General features: G+C 42.8%; 1 protein-coding gene across 4 annotated transcripts in view; it reads right to left on the reverse strand.

The window, feature by feature from the left end:
• The window catches only part of STX8 (syntaxin 8), a 200,609-nt gene that overhangs the window by 92,781 nt on the left and 88,450 nt on the right, over nucleotides 1-19,378 (reverse strand). The window lies entirely within an intron of this gene.

Below are 19,378 nucleotides of genomic sequence, written 5' to 3' on the forward strand. Positions count from 1 at the left end.
TCAAACCCAGTAGGATCTGCCTGCCTGAGCAGTTCCTTTTCCTCTTAGACTCAATACTGCTAATAGGATCACAGCCTTGTGCTTCCGTATCTGCCCCAGCTGCTGACTATTCAGAGCATGTTGAAGTTTTTAGAACATGGTAAGAACAAAGCAGATAAGTCCAAAAAGAAAATGGGAGAGATGGAGAAAGTCTTAAACGTCATTCTTTGGTTCTTGCTCTGAGAGCTCAACAAAAAGAGACAAGCTTTTTATGAAATCCATAAAGTGGCATTACTTCTAAGTTAGGGCTTCCATTCCTGTTTCAGTCTGATTTCCTACAAATGAAGAAGAGTTCTAAAAATACTTATGATGAGGGTAATACAGTTTTAATGTACTGTAATCATGTATTATCTCATCCAATTCTCCTGACAATCCTGGAAGATAGACAGGGAAACAGAGTATTTTACAGATGTCCAAACAGGCCCACACAGATTATGCAACTTGTCTAAGCTACCTTATGAATAAGCAGTAGGACTCGGAGACGGGTCTCTGCATTTCAATTCAAAAGCTTTGCTTGGTAGCTCATGCCTCCTATGTCTCAAATTTCAGGTCTATGTCTACCTCCAGACTAAACATAGTCTGCATTTTTCCCATTCCAGAGGAACATCACCTTGATTTCTCTGCATGTCCCTTTCTCATAGAAGATATCTGATGAAGCCCAGAGAGTGGGTTAAGACATAGAGTCTGAGAGATCTGGTGCCATGACACCTATCAGTCAGAAACCTGAAGTTAACCACATACTCTTGTTTTAAAAGAAACAAATAACTTGAAGAAACACATTTCCCCTTTAGAAGGGAACATTCCTCCTGTGCAAAAAAGTTACCTCCCTTTATTCCAGCCAGTTTTCACACTCTGGATCTATCTGAAGCGTGTGTCTCCATTTTTAAAAAGCGGGGGGTAAAGGTTCTAGGCAGGGACCTACAGACAGGTCACCTGGAGCCACAGTTCGCCCATGTATCTTTGCTATCTGAGTATACACGCATTTTAAATAAACTTTGTGTTTTATTTTATATGTATGTTTAAACTCTCCAAGTACAGGAAAGAAATCCAAGTGCAAAGTCCTTTATGAAGCACAGAACAACTAAAAATTGGGGGTGGGCAAGTCCCATCAATTACAGAACTGCTGAAAATGGAAAACGTCCCAATTTTATACAATATGTTGATAGACTCTGCATTCTATTTTATTCTTGGAGCAAATGAAACAAGCACACACACACCTCCTTAGAGAGTTAGCAGGCTATGCATCTATAAAACTATACCAAGGCAGAATAGAAACTTTCAGAAAACAAGAAAGTTTTCAGAAATTAGGACAGCAATAACAGTTCTGATTCCTGTTACAGTAGCTGGGACAGACGAAGATAGCCACCGACAGAGTTTGTCCATATTGAAAGGAATTTCACAATTCTGTCAGTGGCGGAGGTGAGGGGAAGATGAAAAAGCATCAGGAAAGACAACTAAGTAAACAAACAAACAAAGAGGCAGTTAGTGACTTTAGAGGAAAAGGATGTAATCAAATAATGTCTAATTCTGGTTCCCACCGTGGGTGGCTCGGTCATGAACATTTATGTAGTCACGATTCCATCAACAATGATTTAATGAAAATGTGTGAGCAACGGGGAAGAGGGGAAGTGTGTATGTACGGGGTTGCTGTGGGTTAAATTAACATCTTCCTTAGGAGGAAGTCGACAGGGACTAAGATTGAAAACATAAAGAAACAGGAGTGAATTACTTTGAAATATAGATATTGTACTACAGAGATTGACACTCAAATCACTAAGACAATTAGAAGCAATGCCTCTGGCTGATAAAACTTTGAAGAGAGGAGGACTGCTGGGGAAAAGATTTGCTTCTCCTAAGCCTTCTAATTTTCATTTTTTTAATTCTGATTTTTTAATCAAAATATATTACTTTGGTAAAAATAAAAAATCAAATTTAAAAAATTAAGTCCAAAGAAAAACTTTAAATAAGAAACACTACAGATAAATATGACAAAATTTCAGAAGGTCTTGGAAACACTGCTTAGGCAAAGAAGAACCCCTGGAGGGTTTTTGCAAGCAAGTGACATGATCAGAATTGTACTCTACAGAGAGATTTTTTGAGATAGAAAAAACAAAGGATAGACTGACAGAAGGATACTTTTAGGTAAAAAAGAGAATGAGAAAAAAACAAAGGACAGATTGTCGAGTGAGGAATTCCTAGTGGATACCACACTGAGCGGAGGAGACAGCACACCAGGTGGGACGATCAGGAGGGTATGTAGTGGCCACTACAAGGATGCTTCAATCTTTTTCTATCTGGTAGTTCTGACTATAAATTAGCATTCAACACAAGGAAAGGATGAACCAGTCCAGTAGATAGCCACCAATTAGAAATCAAGCCAAGTCTAGGTACCAAACCCCCAAAGTACACCCCACTACTACGCAGAACCTGGCTACTCCAAGTGTGGCCCTCAGGCCAGCAGCCAGAGCATCATTTCCTGGGAACTTAACAGACCTGCAGAAGTTCCGGTCCCACCTCACAACTAATGAATCGAAATCTGCATTTCAACAAGACCCTCAGGTGATCACTTCTGCCTATTTCAAGCCTGGGAAGCACTAAGGAAGACAGACGGAGGAGTCCTTCTGGCTCTGCGTTCCCCATGGTTCCCCAGCTGGTGCTGGACATGTGGAAACTGAATAATCATCCAGGTGTCTAAACCTGCCCAGGCAGCTATGGAGACGTGTTCAGAGTGAAAGTGGTAAAGAGGACCCAGCAACCTAGGTCTCTTCTAGGAAATGCACCAATTCCAGGCCACTAACTTATTTCTCAAGCACTGGATTTGAGAGCGAAAAAAAAAAAAAATCCACAAGCATGAACCACAGATTTCCCTTTATAGCTGCCTCTTTTATTTAAACAAAAAATGCTAAACATTAATTTTAGTTGTACTTAATTGAATAATTTCTCAGGGGAATAGTTCAGGGAGAGTTTAAAACTGCCTGCTTCCAAAAGCCATTACAAATTGGCATATACTTTAATGTCACCCTGCCAACCCAAACAGCGCACTTCAATGCCCTTGGGGCCGCCCTCGCTCCAGATGTGTTCGGAACTCCTGAGTAATAGAATGCAGGCAAAAGCCATATTTACACGGAGCAGTATTTTGAATATCCTTTTCCAATTATCTGGAATGAGATAATAGATCCCTAATTGGAAGCACTGAGGGAAGGAAAACCGGGTCCGTGGTTTCTCTCCAGCAAATGCTTTTTATTAGGAAAAACTAAGAAGAGTTTTACAAGAGTCAAAGAGAATCCCCTTTGCCACATTTAATCTGAACAGCTACGAAACAAGAAACTGTCCCATGATTTCCCTTAATTAACTGGCTGATTTTTAAAAGATTGATCTTGTCTTTTCCTGTGAAATGCAGACCCAGAAGGATTGGGGTTGGGGGAGGGAGTGAAAGAAATCCAGAAAACACTTTGGCAAGAGAGCAGACCCAAATGGTTGGTGCAAAGGTGCTGCTCCCCGCCTGCCTCCCCAAACCCATCCCACCCAAATACCCTCAGTTCTGTTTCACGTTTGCATGAAGGACATAGACTCTGAACTTCCTTTGTATTTTGACTAATAATGGTCATAACAACGCTGCCAGGTAAGCCATCATTATTTATTCCAGATTTGTAAATGCCCATTCCAAATCAGATTTATTGATAAGGAATCAACTTTTTATTCTCCAATGTAAAGCAGGTACCAATCAAAATGAAGTACTGTGTCAACAGTTTACACTTCTTGTTAAAATGCAACTTTCAACCCTTGTGTTGTTGCTTAGTCACTAAGTCGTGTCTGACTCTTAAGCCTGGAGCCCACCAGGCTCCTCTGTCCATGGGGTTTCCCAGGCAAGAAGACTGTGGCTGTTGCCATTTCCTTCTCCAGGGGATCTTCCCAACCCAGGGACTGAACCCACATCTCCTGCCTTGGTAGGCGAATTCTTTACCACTGAGCCACTGGTGATGTAATACAGGTACATTTAGAATTCAGGTGGAAGTCAAGTGTATTTTCGTGCAGGTGGGCATACCGTCTGACTCCAGGGGCGCTCTGGCCCCCTTACAGCATCGAACGCTGTTCCACGCCACGTGACTGAGGTGCACTCAGTTACTGAAGTTGTCTGTTTTCACAGATGTCACAGCGAAGCCATCTGAAAACAGCATAGCAGCTGTTCCTGGTTGTTAGTGAGATGCACTTGGAAACCCTGTTCCCTAAAATGTTCAGAATTGGAAAAGGTTTTCTAAATATAAATTAATTACCAAATTCCATGTGTTGACAAGCAAACACTCTCATGTTTATGCTTCATCTTGACAAGGCAAACTGAAGCATATTACCCAGAAACCTTGAAAAGAAACAAACCCTACGTATAGTATTTACTTCATTTACATTTTCTCCTACAATGTTTAAAAACATTTTTATCGTGAAAGGCCACATACAAAGAGAAAAAAGCCACCGACTTACATGGACAGTTTAACAAACAGCTACAAAGCAAAAACCATACCACCTTCACACATTCACATACAACGATAGCCACCGACCTTGGAAAAATGCTAAGTCTCTCATTCATCCAGGCAACTGACAAACTATATGCCAGGCACTGTGTGGTGGGCAAATTTAAACACTTTAGCTAGTATTACTTGCTAGCATATTTCTTCAAATAACTAGCACAAAGTCCTTACATGTTACCTACCCCGAGTTTCAAAGAAAATAAATATATAACTTTATCATGTGGACAAGGGGTATTTTCCCCCAATAAATCTACACTAGAGGTCTGTGCTCTTGGTAAGCTTGATAATATTTCACTTCTGAAAGGACCACGAGAAAGGGCTTGGTGGTCAGTAACACCCAGATGTGAACTTTTCTCTCTGACCTACTCCAGCCGTGAATGATGGGCCCAGCGCCCCTCCAATTCACCCCTCAAGTCAGGCTTGTTCCTCCAGAACAAAGGCCTCCCCACTTGGGAACCACTTAGAACTTTCCCAAGCACCTTGCAAAGGGTCTTATTTTTCATACTGTGTCTAGATCTGAAAAAAAGCATTTGTTCCGGTAGAAAGACACTGAAATCCCTGGTTGCAAGACGAATGTTCTCTTAACCCTAAGAAAGCCTTAATCCCTGGCTTTGCTTTAAGAGAAATAGTTCTATCTTATTAATCACAAAGGTCTCAAGCTAACTTGGTTTGTGCACTTCTCAGAAGCGGTTCAGCTGTTTCCAAATTGCACATCAGAAAATTCCTACATTACATGGTCCTGGATAATCAATGTTAAAACAATATATATAATCACATCGCCTTCTCCCTGGGTTCCATTTCTGTTGGAAAAGAGGGAGAAATTTAAGCCAGGACTGTAACTGAAGCCAAAAATCTACAAACTGGGGCTCACAGGATGATTCATCAGAATGGAGAAAGGAAAAACGGAAACTTTACTAATAAGGTGGATTTCATCTCTAGCTTTTCTAGTTTCTAACCCTGCTCCTTTTTATGGCTGGGTAGTACTCCACTGCACACACTATAATCTGTTTCTCCAACTAGAGCTGCTGGTGCACTACAACTGCAGAGGCAAGTAGTTACAAGAGACTGGGTGGCCTGCTGCAAAGCTGAAAACGTGACCTGGCTCTTTAACAGAAAAAAAACTTGCCAGCCCCTGGATTACACATGCCCTGACCTTCAGAAGAAGTGATCTGGAGAATCAGCTTGTTCATGGTCACTGCAGCGCTGTACAGAACAGAAAAATGCTGGAAACAAAATGTCTATCGTTAGAGGACTCGCGTGATCATGGTGAGCCCATATTACGTTATACTACACACCCCCTCAGAAGAATCAGAAAAATGTGTCCATGCCGCTAGGATAAGACCTCTGGGTTTGATTAGGTTAAAAAGCAAAGAATTACAGTATGCTGAGCACCCCCTCCTATTTTTTAGTTTAAATGCATTTTACTTTTAGGCAACCTACATGACATGTTCCCCCCACCCCGCCCCCAAAAAAACAATACCTCTGGCTCCAGGGGAGAAGAGGGGAGGACAAATTGAGAGAGTGGCAAACATGTACATTACCACAAGTAAAAGAGAGAGCCGGTGGGAATCTGTGTCACACACAAACACGCACACACACCCTTATTTATAGGTTTTATATATATATACACATGTATATGTATATACCTCTGTATAACACTGCTGAGAATCATAGGAAACTCTCAGTTACCATAGTACACCTTTCTGTACTGTGTGAAATTTCCAACCTTTTACTTACATTTACCATCACTGTCAAAAGATGTTAACTAAATGAGGCAACTAAGGTCCACTTATTTATATCATTTTTATTCTTTATAAATCAGTATGTACATATAATAATGAAAGAGCAATCAAATGAATATGATGCTTTAAACAGGAAATTTTTCTAAAAAATCAAAACAAAATACTACTTTACAACATGATAAACTTTTTTTTTTTTAAATGAAATGTCCCTTTTTTCTTCCTTTACAAGTCCGTGACACTCCAAAGAAAAAAGAAAAAACACCCTTACTACAGGTTGGGTTTTTATATCCCAGGAAGCTAGATGCTGCAAGAGATGATCTTTGCAGATGCGGTCTGTGTCAGTCACGGATGAGTTTTGATCCAAGTTTTCCACTGATTGTTATTGAAAAGCATACCGTGCACATCGGACACAGGACCACTACAAATCATCTATGGCCACCGAGCTTGGGACAGCAGTGACCTGGGCTTCCGCACACAGCTCAGCCCTGACAGGTGGGCTGGCAGGGTTTATCTCTGAACACTGAAGCGCCCTAAACATTTTCCAGATGTGCTGACCGCATAAAACCGCCACCTACCACAGCTGTGAAGGAAGTGCACCAAGCCTGTATTCTTCCCATCCCTACAGCCATGCCTCCTGGGCTCCTGGGCTGGGTAGCCCTCTACTTGCTGAAGATAACTGGGTGCCAGGCCTGAGCCTAGACAAGAGAACAATGAGCAGAGGAGCTCAGCGGCGGGGCATTTTTGCACCTGCCATGTCTTGGCTGCCTGTGCCCTGGTGCTGGGAGCCTGTGCCATGCTTATTCTGGGGGATTTTAGCTTGTGCTTTGTTCTGGATCTTTGCAAAATGGGGGCTGTGCTTGGTTTCCCAGCCAGTTTGCTCCCCTCAGTCAGGTCCTCATAACTTGATGCTGAAGCTCCCTGCCAACCATTAACCTACTACAGATGCCAATACTGCACACGGAGACCAACACTGCACTCCCCCTGCCTCCCAGGATCTCTGTGCCCGGTGCCTCCTATTAAAGGCCTCGAGCTGAGGGGCCAGCCTTCTCTTGGCTCACAGCTAGAGGCTCCTTTCCCCTCTCACAATGAAATTCCTTCTCCCTCTGGGTCAGGTCTGGCTGATCACGGATCAAGTCCTAATGCCAGCACCAGCTTGCTCACAGAAGCATTCTGGACAGCTCACTAGGGCTCCACAGATACTTGCGGTGTATCTTCTACAAAGTTACAAATAAAATCAGGAACCAACTCCACCTGGATAACAGTATCTTTCTATCTGCTGAGTCTGCACAAGGCACTTTGTATCTCTTTCTAAAGATGCAAAGATGTGATAGTCCTCTTCCCTTAAGAAGATGAGGAGATTCAGCAGAGAAAACAAATTCAGAAACAACTGTAAATGACCCAACACAAAGCATACTCTAGGACAGGAGAGAGGGACAAAGTGCCATTGGGTGTAAAGGATGAAGATCATCTCAGGGTGGAAAGCGCAGGAAGGGATCCATGGATGAGGCAGCATCTGGGCTTGATACTGATGGATGAGCCGGATTTCTATGGGGTGGGATGGAGGCCATCGTTTCTAAGGAACTCTGAAGACTAGACTGGGAGAAAGTCTATTTTTCAAATCCCATGTATAAGTAATGAGCGAATCTGGCCTCTTGTCAATATGTTCTTTCTAATCAGCCAGCTTTCTGTCTGAAATGCTCTATCATCCCAAGTTGTGCAGAGGAAAACAATATCTCTTAGGGAGTTGGCATTCAACCTTTTACAAAATCTCCAAACTTAATTTATCACACACTCCCCCATCTGGGTTCTTTCTTTTCAATAGCCTAATTAACCATATTTCATAGATGCATTGTATTTTTAAATTATGAACACTATTAATATCTGTATGATAAATGCCATGATTCCTCCACCTGTCATGAAAACAAAGATGTGCACCTGAAATGGGGCGGGGAGGGGAGGGGACTCTACACTTAATAACTGCATTTAATAATGATAATAGCTGCCAGCCAAACATTACCACCTAAAGGTTTTCACAGCGAAAAGTAAACCATTTTTCAAAACGTCATTACCATCCATTATGATCAAACTTTTAAATTTATTAAGCTGTTACTTTCAGTAATACTTGCAAAAATAATTGCAGTGCAGGATTTCATTGTACCTTCTGGTTAAGTGACAGGTAAATGGTACAGCTTCGCGAGCTCTACTAAGCCCGGAAGCCTCCCTGAGATGGTGTGCTGATACCATCAGCCCAGATCCCTAGCATCACCTGGTGACAGAGGTCAGCCCCTGCAGGAAGGCTCATACACACCCCCAAGGGTCTGCACATCTCTGGACAAGTCAGTCTCAATCTCTGCCCCTCCCTCTTGGGCTTTCCTTGTGGCTCAGCTGGTAAAGAATCTGCTTGCAATATGGGAGACCTGGGTTTGATCCCTGGGTTGGGAACATCCCCTGGAGAAGGGACAGGCAGGCACGTGCGCGCACGAGCGCGCGCACACACACACACACACACACAGCGTGTGCATGTGCACACGCACACCCCTGAAGTACAGCTTCAAGGTCTCAGGCTTCATCCTGTAATACTTGTTACCACCCTCAAGTAGGATCAGTCAGCCACTGAAATCCACCCTGAGCAGAATGCAGACAAGCTGTCATTTAAGTTGATAAAATGCCGGAAGCACCTCATATTCTGAATTTTGACATTCCAAAAGATTTCTCCTATGCTAGTAAAGACCTGGGGAGGAAGATATCTATTCTCTGAAGATTTTCAGAAGTTGCGACCTGAGAAAACAAAATAATGCAATGTAAGTGATGTCTTGATGTGAGGAGCTGGGAAGGCAGTCTGAAATTCCTTTTTTATCACTAATTGCCTTCTAATGTCTGTGACGTTCACAATTCCCTTCAGCTTCCTTAAGTTCCAGTGTCCTGTTTTCTCCTCTCTCACTGGTGGCGGAAGGTGAGGGTTGTTTTCTAGAGGCTTGCAGGCATTCATCAACTTGCAGAGTGAATGAATTCCCAAAGTATATTAGCAGATTGGTTGCACAGAAGTCAAGGACGCCCACAGAGATAATGCAGCTAAGGCAGACCTGTTCCCAGGCAGCCCACAGGCTTACACGTTCACCACATCTCAAGAGGAACAGTACTAATCCCGCCATACTTGATCACCAGGTACAATGGTCTTGATCTGCGTCTACTTGAAATGCCAGGAACAAACCTTCCCAGTGTGGCAGCAGTGGTCACCTGGTATAAGACTTGCCCACCAAAGAAGCAGGACAAAGTCCATGTGTGTATTTCTGCTAAAATGTGATAGGCACGTTCCTGAAAAACCTTGCATCCTGCAAAATCACCCTCTAAAAATGACAGGGGTGGGACTTCCCTGGTGGTCCAGTGCTTCCCCAGTGGTCCAGTGCAATGCAGGGAACTTGGGTTCGATCCCTGGTCAGGGAACTAAGATCCTGCATGCCTTGGAACAACTGGGTCTGAGCGCTACAACTACTGAGCCCATGTGCCACAGCTAGAGAGTCCATGTGCTGCCACAAAAGACCCTGCAGGATGCAACTAACACCCAGCACAACCAAATAAATATTTACTCGTAAGCTCTTTGGCAAGGAAAACAAACACCATATGTAGAAATCTGAGAAATAAAAAATGTTGGGTAAGAAATGGAAAATTAAAAAATAATAACAACAACAGGATAGATGGTGGGAACCATGCGGCAGACCCTCTGAAACCTATGTCACTTTGTAACCAGAGCACAACCAAGAAGGAGGATGAACGCCTGGAGAGATGAGCCGGCCAGCCCATGGGAGCAGCTCGGCCATGGCAGCGGCTGCCTCGGGGATGTTGAACCCATGCAGGACAACAGAGTGCTGAGGCTGGCTTGAGGACACAGTGAAGCCTGGAGCCAGGGGGTACCCCTGCCAGGAGCTCAGAGCCCTTCAAGGCTCGGGAGGTGCCCTTCCTGAGGGAGGGGGTCGTGAGTGCAGGTGCTCATTATTTTCTGACAATTGACTCGAGAGGCGCCCGCAGCCTGTGAGGGCTCCAAACCTTGTCTGGCTGTGATTCTACTCCTGCAATTCCTGCTCCTCTGGCCAAAGAAAACCTGCCTCTGAACCCATCCGTCCTCCAGGGTGGACTGACCTCGCTCCTCCCCTCTTCAACTGAGCAAACCTGTGTTATGGATCCATGTGCTGGAGCAGAGCAGCTGTACCCCTAGGGCCAGGGATGCACCGACCCCCAGAGCGCTCCTCCTGGTTGGGGAAGGACCTTTCTTAGGTTGGCCATTTCCGGAACCCTCTGCATAGGAGAAGAGGGGGACGCCATTCTTTGGGAGGTAAATTCCCTCCACGTCCATGCCAATTCAGGGAATGTTTCTGCCTTCTACTTGGTCATCAGAAGTGAGTCTTCATCTCAAAGCATGTGAATCCCTGGGCAATGGGCCTGATTTCCAGACCAACCTGTCCCATCAAAATATAATAAGCCCCAAAGGCAATTCACATCAAAAAAAAAAAAAAAGGCAGCCACAATAAAAAAGTAAAAAGAAACAGAAATATACTTAATAGTACATTTCACATAGCGATATGTAAAAAACAATTGTAATTTCAATGTAATCAATGTAAAAACTATTCACAAGATACTGTGCCTTCTTTGTATCCAAACTTCAAAATTCAGTGTTATTTTTGCTCACATAGCACATCTCAGTTAAGACTAGTCACATACAAAGTGCTCAATGGTCACATGTGGCCAGTGGCCACTGCATTGGACATCACAGTTCTAACTTGATGCTCTGTTGACAGTAAAGTATATTTCTAAAGATACAGAAAAAAAACCAAAGGAAAACAAACAAAAAAAATGTTCTAAAGAACATATTTCTAAAGATAGATAATTTAGATAACTAAAAGAATATACAACCCATTGAGGCACAAAAGTGTTTTTCAAATTCATATTCTTTTTTTTTCCGGCTGTGCCAAGAGGTTTGCGGGATCTTAGTTCCCCAACAAGGGGTTGAACCTATGTGCCCTGCAGTACAAGTGTGGAGTCTTAACCACTGGACTGCCAGGCAATTCTCTCGCATTCACACTCTACATCCTGCGAAATTACTTTTCACTTGTGAGTTTCAATGTACCAGTCCTTATTTACCTCAAATATTCAATTAACCAAAACATTCTACTCTTGATACACAGATTTTTGTTTTTTAACAGCCCCACTGAGATATAATTTATAAACTGTAAATTTATCTTTTTAAAAGGTACAATTCAGTGGGTTTTGCTATATCCCACTGTTCATTTTCTTAAACTGGCAAAACATGGATAACATAAAATTTGCCACATTTAACCATTTTTTAGGGTTACAATTTGGTGGCAATAACTGTATTTCACAATGTGAGAAAACTTTCACCACTATCTACTTCTAAAACTTTTTCATCACCTCAAACAGAAACTGCAACACCTTGAAGGCAGCTTTCCTCTCAGTTTTACTGAGAAAACTGTTAAGGCCAAGTTAAGAGTGAACAGGTGAACAGCAATACTAATGGCAAGCGTGCTGGCATGACCACCACAGTGTTCGAGCCAGGAGTGCCGCAGGAATTTCCCAGCATCCTCCCTGCCTTCCCCACTCTGTAGCTGGAAAGTTCCTAAGCTAACACTGAGTTTCCCCAAGAGTTCTGTAAGGTTGTGAGCACCTCAGCACATAGCCTGCCCCTCGACTCACTCTCCTGGTTTTCTAACAATAACATCAAACATGTTAAAGGTGCCACAGCTATAATGGATGAGAGGCATACAACCCCATCCTAATTTTAAGTTAAAAACAAAGCTTTGAAGAAACAAAATTCAAATTTTAATGCTTTTCTTGAACATCTGGGGCAAGCAAGGAAATATTGCTTTAGATCACTTTTTTCACCAAAAGAATTTTTTTTTTTAAGTTCAAGGAAAAATAAAGAAGTTCCAATTGATTTTTATAAGTTTTATGATGGTAAAACGAGATGTGGAGAAAACATGTCAGAGTACTGAACGGGGGTAATTAATTCCAGTATAACCTTCTCACACAAGGCCAGTGCTTGCAAGCAGATGTGTTGGCTAAATATTTCAGGTCAATCTGAGCACATTGTTGAGAGTAACCTTCCATTCCTCAGAAGAGTCTGGCACACAGCTTGCAACCTACGGCAAACAGCTCGAACACGAGGAAAACTGGAATTTAACGTCTCCTGATTTCCATTCTCCATTTATTTCCAAACCTCTGCATCAAAATGGCGGGGACAGGATGAGGGGGCAATGCCCCCACAGTCACACCTACGCCATGGTAAGTATTAGCCACTAAAATACAAAATGAGGAAGCAATTTTAAACCCAGTTACCACAAATGTGCTTTGGGAACTTTCACCTTGTTTCTCATAAACTAGAAAGTGTACTTCGCGTTCCTTTTGATTTCTAATGACGGATGCATTTAAACTATTAACATTTCATTTCCAACACGTGTCCGATTCAGAGCGAGCAGCTGGACTATTTATTTTGCTAGCTGGTGATAGAATTAAATACAGAGTCTTTGAAAACATTTACAAGCTTTCCCTCTAACCTTCTGTGTACTTTCCAAATGAGACTACTTTGATTTTTATTAGCTAAAAGTTTACATACTGCAATACTAACACTGTTACCTTCAGAATAAATTGTTTATAGCTCAGGTGCGGTTTTAAACATTTGCCTCCCTGGAATACTCTTGAGAGGGAGGAGGAGAAACATGGAACTCGTTCACTCTGGATCAACAATTTTACTTTGGGAGTCAAACAATATTCGGGCCACACAGATATGGATGCAGTCAGGGAAACCACTTGTAAAAAAAAAAAAAAGAGAGAGAGAGACAGAAAGAGTGCTAGTCCTTTACAAAACCACGGGCTTCCTTCACCAGCTCCCAAGGCTTTACAATCACAGAGCCACTATCCTCATGGGGGGTCTCAGAACTTGTGAGGTTTTTCCCTTGACATGAGCATTTTGACGCTAGAAAACAAGGCATAAGCTTGGACTCAGGACCAATCTGGGTTCAAGGCATGACTCCTTTGCATATTAGCTACACAATTTTGAGGGTTTTTTTTTTTTTTTGCTTTTAACCTTATGAAAGACTTATTTAGAATACTTAAATATACATTTAGAATACCCAACTCAATAAGAAGGCAAACAATTCAACTGAAAACAGCAAAAAACTTGACAGCCACTTCACAGAAGACATGCGAATAGCCAAAAAAAAAAAAAAAAACAAACCACCACATGCAAATGAAAGCCACAATGAGGTACCACCAGACACCCACCAGAATGGCTACAACTGCAGATACTGAGTGTTGGCAAGGATCTGAGGCAGCTGGAATTGCTGTACAAGCCTGGTGGGGATGAAGCGGTACAACCAGTGTTAGCTACAAAGTCTCAACCAAATCATTTAACCCAAGGCTTCATCTCTGCAAATGAAGGGGAAAACCCAAGACAGTGAATACTTGGGGATTCCACGGTGGTCAAGCGGCTGAGACTGTGCACTCCCAGTGCAGGACCCCGGTTCCATTCCTGGTCAGGGAACTAGATACCACATGCTGCATTTAGAGAAGCTGCAGCTAAAAGATCTGGCATATTGCAATGAGGACTGAAGACTGCGTGCCGCAAGTAAGACCTGGCACAGCTAGCTAGCTAAATGAAGGAACAGATATTTAAAAAATAAAATACAAATAAAATGGGGGAAAATCCAGAACGGTGAGTATTTTAGTCAGTACAGGGAGTCACTGCCGGGGCCCAAAGAAAACTGCCAACGGGGCCGAGTTTTACGAAGAAGATGACATCTGTACTAGGACCGTGTCCTTTAGCTAAGAAAGGCAGGCACCACACCACGGGCGGAGGGCACAACGTGTGAGAGGGCAGAGGTGTGACGTGGACCGCTGCGGCCACTGCGGGTGTCCACAGGTGAGGCCGCCCGGGGCATGGGATGGGCTGTAGTTTGCCAGCCTCTCAAAGTGGCTATTTTATCCTCAATGTGACAAGGAACCACTAGAGATTTTTTTAGCAGGAAAATAATACGCTTACATTTGCTTTTAAGAAGCTAATTCGGCAGCAGGGGGAAGTGGACTGGAACACAGAAAGACTGGGGGGCAGGAAAACCTGCTGGGCTGCCCTTGTCTTCTCAAAAGGGAGAAGATGAGCCTCAGAGGAAAGCAGAGATGGTAGAGGTGGGAAGGAAAGGTATTAGGGCCAGTTTCAGAGGAGAAACTGACTGAATTTAGTGACTGGCTGCAGATGTCTAACCCTGAAGATACACTGGATGGTGACACCAATAACCAAGACAGAATGGAAGGAGTGGAAGAGGTTTGTGGGGGAGGAAGACGGATTGTACTGCAGACACACTGCATCAGAAGCACCTTCTTTGGTGAAGACTCTGGGTGAAGTTGGAAATGTGGGACCAGGATTGCAGGGAAAGAGAGACTGAAACAAGCTTGGCGCCTCTGCAAGGCAGAAGGTGCAAGAGTGGATCTGGGTACAGATTTAACCAATCAGAATAGAGAAGAGCTCAACGAAAGCATGCAGAGTGACAGAACCAAAGACAGGGCACTGAAGAGGCCAGGACTCAAGTGATGGTTATCTTTAAGAATACGTATGTTCTTAATTATATGCTCCCTTCTATCCTTATTTACTGGCATTGTGAGAACACACTGTCTCCCCAAGTTGATTAAGAACATAATGCTTCCTACGCACTGCCTAAAGAGCACCCAAGAACACCAACAGGTATGTGAGAGACACTTATGCAAACAGAAGACACACACAGTTGAAGAAAATTAGGCTTGGATTAAAACGGGCCTTAAATACGGACCTAAGAAATTTTAATGTCATCCATCAGATAGTAAGAAAATGAAGTTTTCTGTGTATTGAAGTCATGCAACAAAAATAGTACCTTTAAAAGATTTATGAGGCAGTGGTACACGGAGTGGAGGAAAAATAGAGATTCTGCAGCAATGGAACTCATTAGGAATTAACTGTGGGAACTGAGCCACTGGTCCTGGGAGAACACCAGAGCCAAATGGGATTATCATCCATCCAGTTAACTGCACAGAACGACATGCATGGGTCCCAAAATGTGTCTCTTAAAACGTATCTGCCTCTGATTTGCCAAAAAAGAGACCGCTACAATAAACCCAAGGACTGCATGAAAGGTTAACAAGAATGGAAGACAAGGCCAAGATAACTGTTCGGTTGTAAAAGTGGAAAGAGACCTGGTACACACGTGTGTAACAAGAAGAGGGAGTCAGCACTGAAAATGATTGATTTTGAAAAACATCCACACACACACACACACACATCTGTTGAGGGTAAGAGCATCAGCCTGCTTAGAACAGAATCTAGACTCTCTGTGCTATGCAGGTTTTAATTGTCAGGATAACAATTATGACAGTGATGTACACAATACGGTGGATGATGAAGAACTGTCTGAAAAGTCTCAGAGCGGAAAGATGTTTGGCCTGTGTCACCGTGGTCGAGCTCTGGGATGTGAGGGTACATACGGGTGGATTTGCGAAAGAAAAAGCCAGCATTGTATGGACGCTGCTTCCCCCCACCAGCTGTTCCTCCCCCAGGTTAGCAGAAATGAAACGCACTCTCTGGGCAAGATATTGATTCACATTTTTCAAGCGCTGACTCCTGGTTTGGATATAGAGCTGAGGTCAGAATTCTTGGGTCCTCTTCCAGCCAAACCGATTTTAGGACAGGCGAGCAAACACAGAACGCTCCTCTGTGCAATAAATATGAAAATACTTAACCTCCCCGGGGTATTAGGCAGCATAAATCATGTCTGTAAAGGCCCGTGAAAAGTGTTCGAGGTTGAAGAATACAATGAGGCCACTACGACGGCTCTGCACTGAATTTTGTGCAGATAGCTGTACTATTAACCTAATGAGTTTTATGGTTTTGAAGGTATTCCTCAATAGCTACATATCAGGTTGCTTACGGACTCCATGACTCACTCATCAGTCTAAATGCGCTACAGACGCCAACATTGATCGGCTGGCTCAAAATGGCTAGTTTCTTTCCTTTTTTTCTTTTTTTTTAAAGTACTTCTTTAGAGGAGCCATTAACAAGAGGATTCACTCGTCAGGGCCTCAAATGACTTGCAGCTGGGAGATTCAATTGCAAGCCTGGATTCATGCATAAGGTATTTAAGATTGCAAGGAAGGGGTGTGGGGAGAAAGGGGCCCCACGGGGAGAGTAAGAGGGAGGGGATTACCCTTTAATTGCTTCATTAACGAACAAATAAAACTGTATGAGTCTGACAACTCAGCCTTTTCAGCGCACATCAGGGCTGGCTTGTAAATATTAAGTACAAGTTATAAAAATCACAGCTCAACAACTACTCTCCATGAGTTTACACGAGACCTCAATAGTTGGTTACACCTGTTACACAGGTAAAGTAGCTCTTGTTACCCCTTAAGAAAGATTAAGCCAATTAATGCCATGCCTGTTAGACCTCGGCCTTGTATTGAGGAGAAATCAGTTCCGGCTTCCCGATTTCATATTCTCTCTAAACCTTTTCGCTGTCAATCAAAGAAACTCAGCTAGAAGAGCTCTGAGTTACCACTTTGGGGAAAGTCCGTCTACTTGCCCAGCCCAGGAATTTTCTCTCTAATGTCCCAGCTTTCTTTTCACCTGCAACCACTGCACTGATTCTGATTCCCTTATGTCATCAGACAGTGCTTCCTAATGTATAAACCATAGCTGGTGCCCTCGGGTCCTGGCTCTGGAATCTGGAGTAGACTAAAAACAAGTCTGATTCCATTTTTAAAAGTTGACAATGCCTCCTTTACAATTCACTTCTTCCACCCTTAAATACCTGGGCCCTTGCACATCAAAGTGTGATCCAGGAACTGGTAGTTTTGGCATCTCTGGAAGCTTGTCAGAGATGCAGTTTCTCAGGCCCCACCCCAGACCCCCGGACTGGGAATCTGAATTTTAACAGGATTCCTAGGTAATTCACATGCATGTTCAGGTTGAGTACCTGCTGCCTTAGCCCAGGGGTTAGTCAACATTATCTGCAATGGGGCAGATGGTAAATAATTTAGGCTCTGCAGGCTTTACACGTCTCTGTCGGAACCACTCAATTCTGCTGTTAACAGCACAAAAGCAACCACAAACAAGCATGGCTATATTCAAAATAAAAAGGACTTTATAGACATTGAATTTCGTATAATTTCATGTCATGAAATAGCATTCTACTTTTGGGTCTTTATGACCATTTGAAAATATTAAATAATTAAAGATCTAAATGTAAGATCAGAAACTATAAAACTCCTAGAGGAGAACATAGGCAAAACACTCTCAGACATAAATCACAGCAGGATCCTCTATGATCCACCTCCCAGAATGCTGGAAATAAAAGCAAAAATAAACAAATGGGATCTAATTAAAATTAAAAGCTTCTGCACAACAAAGGAAACTATAAGCAAGGTGAAAAGACAGCCCTCTGAATGGGAGAAAATAATAGCAAATGAAGCAACTGACAAACAACTAATCTCAAAAATATACAAGCAACTTATGCAGCTCAACTCCAGAAAAATAAACGACCCAATCAAAAAATGGGCCAAAGAACTAAATAGACATTTCTCCAAAGAAGACATACGGATGGCTAACAAACACATGAAAAGATGCTCAACATCACTCATTATTAGAGAAATGCAAATCAAAACCACAATGAGGTACCACTTCACACCAGTCAGAATGGCTGCGATCCAAAAATCTGCAAGCAATAAATGCTGGAGAGGGTGTGGAGAAAAGGGAACCCTCCTACACTGTTGGTGGGAATGCAAACTAGTACAGCCACTATGGAGAACAGTGTGGAGATTCCTTAAAAAATTGCAAATAGAACTACCTTATGACCCAGCAATCCCACTGCTGGGCATACACACCGAGGAAACCAGAATTGAAAGAGACACATGTACCCCAATGTTCATCGCAGCACTGTTTATAATAGCCAGGACATGGAAACAACCTAGATGTCCATCAGCAGATGAATGGATAAGAAAGCTGTGGTACATATACACAATGGAGTATTACTCAGCCGTTAAAAAGAATTCATTTGAATCAGTTCTGTTGAGATGGATGAAACTGGAGCCGATTATACAGAGTGAAGTAAGCCAGAAAGAAAAACACCAATACAGTATACTAACACATATATATGGAATTTAGGAAGATGGCAATGACGACCCTGTATGCAAGACAGGGAAAGAGACACAGATGTGTATAACGGACTTTTGGACTCAGAGGGAGAGGGAGAGGGTGGGATGATTTGGGAGAATGACATTCTAACATGTATACTATCATGTGAATTGAATCGCCAGTCTATGTCTGACGCAGGATGCAGCATGCTTGGGGCTGTTGCATGGGGATGACCCAGAAAGATGTTATGGGGAGGGAGGTGGGAGGGGGGTTCATGTTTGAGAATGCATGTAAGAATTAAAGATTTTAAAATTTAAATAAATAAATAAATAAATAAATAAAAGGAAAAAAAAAAAAAAAGAAAATATTAAATAATATAAAGACCTACACTGTTAAGGGGCTTCCCTGGTGGCTCAGACGGTAAAGAATCCTCCTGCAACGCAGGAGACTGGTTTAATCCCTGGGTCAGGAAGACCCTCTGGAAAAGGGACTGGCAACCCACTCCAGTATTCTTGTCTGGAGAATTTCATGGACAGAGGAGTCTGGCAGGCTATGGTCTGTGGGGTTGCAAAGAGTCGGACACGACTGAGCAACTAACATTTTCACTTCTCACTATACTCTTAGCTCGTGTACTGCGCAAAAACAGGCAGTGGGCCTCCATCTGCTGAACTCTGCTCTATGCCCTGATGCTTTGCAAGACATTAGTTGCCAATTCTGCAACTCTAGGTAATGCATTTCAATTCCTTAATGTGACATGCACAACAATCAACACAATGAATGATTTTTCAACAATCCAAAGTAGAGCAAGACGGTGCTTTCTTTTGAGTCTAATACGGTATTCATTTTAATGCAGGCCAACGCTTAACACAATATTTTAACTTAGCAATATACAACAGGGAGGATAAAAGCTT

This window comes from Ovis canadensis, chromosome 11 (genome assembly GCF_042477335.2).
Source record: "Ovis canadensis isolate MfBH-ARS-UI-01 breed Bighorn chromosome 11, ARS-UI_OviCan_v2, whole genome shotgun sequence".
Classification (NCBI taxonomy): Eukaryota; Metazoa; Chordata; class Mammalia; order Artiodactyla; family Bovidae; genus Ovis; species Ovis canadensis.